At 38.4% G+C, this 3069-nt stretch overlaps 1 pseudogene; it reads left to right on the forward strand.

The window, feature by feature from the left end:
• Nucleotides 1–1937: 1937 nt before the first annotated feature.
• On the forward strand, nucleotides 1938–2016 carry LOC127491952 (U2 spliceosomal RNA; annotated as a pseudogene).
• Nucleotides 2017–3069: the final 1053 nt, after the last annotated feature.

Below are 3069 nucleotides of genomic sequence, written 5' to 3' on the forward strand. Positions count from 1 at the left end.
GAATGAAGATCTCTCTCTCTCTCTCTCTCTGCCTCTCCTCTCTCTGTATAACTGTGACTTTCAAATAAATAAATAAATCTCTTAAAATAAAAGTGTTTCTGATATTGCAAAGTTGCTGTTAAGGTTCTTAGTCATAGGATAGAAAAAAAGCAAGCATAGGTGGGGCTGGTGTTGTGGTGCAATGGATTAAGCTACTGATTGCAACTCCAGTACCTCATATTAGAGCATGGGTTCTAGTCTCAACTACTCCACTTCCAATTCAACTCCCTGCTATTGAACACCTTGGGGGGCAGTGGAGAATGGCCCAAGTGCTGGAGTCCTTGCTACCTGTGTAGGAGACTAGGGTGGAGTTCTTATTTTCTGGTTTAGCCTGGCCCAAAACTGGCTGTTAGGGACATTTGGGGAGTGAACCAGCAAACTGAAGGTCTCTCTCTCTCTCTGTACTTCTACCTTTCAAATAAGTAAATAAATAAACCCAAGCACTTGTAAATAACTTTTGTGACAAAGTATTTGTATGAATAATATTTAAAGAAGCCTCCAAACACAGCAGTGAGTGAGTGAGGAACCCATTACAAAGGGGGATAGTCATCAATGAATATGTAAAAAGAGGTTCAATTAAACATGGAAGTCCCAATACACACCAAGTAGAATGCTCCCTAAAGAGCTGATCAGAACGTAAACTGGCATAACTCTTTGGAAACGAGATTTACATTTTTTTAAAAGTCAAATATGAATTAGACATATCACACAATCATTTCTTTCCTAGGTACTTATAAAGGAAATATTAAACTTTATGTCCATATAGAAACTTATATATGAATATACATAACAGAATTTCAAAAATATTAGCCAAAAACTTGAAATACTCAGAACATCATTTAATAGTTGAGTGCATAAGCAAATTATAGCATATCCATGTAGTGGAATATACAATTATTGTTGTACACTTAACATGTGCAGTTGGTTATATGTCTCTTATAGTGCAATGATAAAATTAAATGTAATTTAACACACAGTACACAAAAGGAACCCTATTGACATACAGTTTAGAAACATATTCTAGTTTTTATAAGTAAAAAGCAGTTGAAGTTAAAATGCAAAAATAAACTCTGGCTTTGTCACTTAATTTCGACAAGAGAATGTGTTTGCCTTAATCTTGTGCTAGTTACAAATGCAAGTTTCACTTAACAAAACTACTGCTTATCATGATGGAACTCTACTGGTATGACACAAATATTTCTGGGGTAAGATGCTGAATGATGAGAGATTAAAGGGAAAGAGGCTCAGTAGTTCTAGTTGTTCAAGTTATAGCTGCCTTAAAGCACTCAGCTTGATAGATCCTCCAACTGACCACTGAAGCAAGAACACACCTACCTAATATCAGCTATGATCAGTGCATAAGTGAAGTATCAACCACCTGCACACATACCAAAGTGCTGATGTCCAGAACTGTGAGCTGGATAAGTTCTTACTCCGAACTCAGAGTACCTTGATGGGTATCAAAAGCTATCACCTATGTAGAAGTTACACAAAATACAACAAAGTTGGACACACAGTGATGGACATGGGGACTATGGGATTGAATGTGAGACTCCAATGATAGTGTGCTGACATCTAATTCTCATTTAATTCTTTTTTAATCTAGCTTAATTGGGGCCAGTGCTGTGGTGCAGCGGGTTAAAGCCCCTGTCTGCGGCACCAGCGTCCCACATGGCGCTGGTTCCAGTCTCGGCTGCTTCACTTCCAAGTCCTTGGGCCCCTGCACCCACATGGGAGACCCGGAAGAAGCTCCTGGCTCCTGGCTTCAGATGCGCGCAGCTCCGGCCATTGCAGCCTTCTGGGGAGTGAACCAGCAGATGGAAGACCTCTCTGTCTCTGTCTCTCTCTCGGCCTCTCCTACTCTAGCTGTATAACTCTGACTTTCAAGTAAATAAATAATCCCTTCTTGGCCTTTTGGCTAAGATCAAGTGTAGTATCAAGAAAATAAATAAATCTTAAAAAAAAAAAAAAACTAGCTTAATTATTTTTAATTCATTAAATTCCAGAGAAATAAAAAATAATAGGTAATATTTGAAGAAATAATCTTTGTAGTGGGTTAACTGTCCTACTTTCCCAAAGAAAATTCCATAAAGGGACTCAGAATGTGCCGTTATGTGAGAAAAGGGATTTTCCACATATAAATAAGGTAAGTTCTAAAAAAGACCATCTTGGATTTGGATGGGTCATAAATCAAATCATGACTATTCTCTTCTGAGACAGAAAAGGAGAAGACACAGAGAGGAAGGGCATGTGAAGCCAGAGGCAGAGTTTGGAGCTACCCATGTGCGGGCTAGGGAATGTCAAGAACTGCTGAGTGCCAGCAGAAGTGATGAGAGAAAGACAGGCACACGTTTTCCCTCAAGCTCCAGAAGAAATGTACTTGACTGACACCGTGATTTCAGGCTTGTATCCTCCAGAGCTGTAATACAACATTTATGCTGTATTAAGCTACCCAGTTTGTGGTGATTTGTTATTGCAGTCCTTAGAAAATAATAAGATGGTTAAGAAGTTGTCAAAATTAATGAATTTCACTTCTTATCTTCAAAAACAAGATGAAATATCAAACAGTAAAAAGAGCTATCTATGTGTATCTAGGTGGATTTGGTTAAAAGTCAACATCAAAGATATGTATGTGAAATGAAAAACAATCTACTGGCACCCAACCCTCCTCCAACTAGGGACAACTACTCCTAGTTTGTGTGCATGTATTTATCCCACCCTATTTTGTACTCTCTATTATTTTACTCCCTATTATGTTTTAACATATTCATTTATTTATTTGAAAGACAGAGTTACAGAGAGGCAGAGGCAGAGAAATTGAAAGTGGATCAGCCGGGTCTCGAACCAGCTCCCATATAAGATGCTGGCACTGCAGGCAGCGGCTTTATCTGCCATGTCGCAGCACTGGGCCCACTCTCTATTATTTTTAAAAACACATTTCAGCACTAATCATTCAGTTTTTAAGGAGTTATAAACTTATATTAAATTGACAATAATCTTGGTACTTAGGGGATACTCATGTGTCTTTGC

This window comes from Oryctolagus cuniculus, chromosome 3 (genome assembly GCF_051225735.1).
Source record: "Oryctolagus cuniculus isolate XC-2025 breed Fujian yellow rabbit chromosome 3, ASM5122573v1, whole genome shotgun sequence".
Taxonomy (NCBI): Eukaryota; Metazoa; Chordata; class Mammalia; order Lagomorpha; family Leporidae; genus Oryctolagus; species Oryctolagus cuniculus.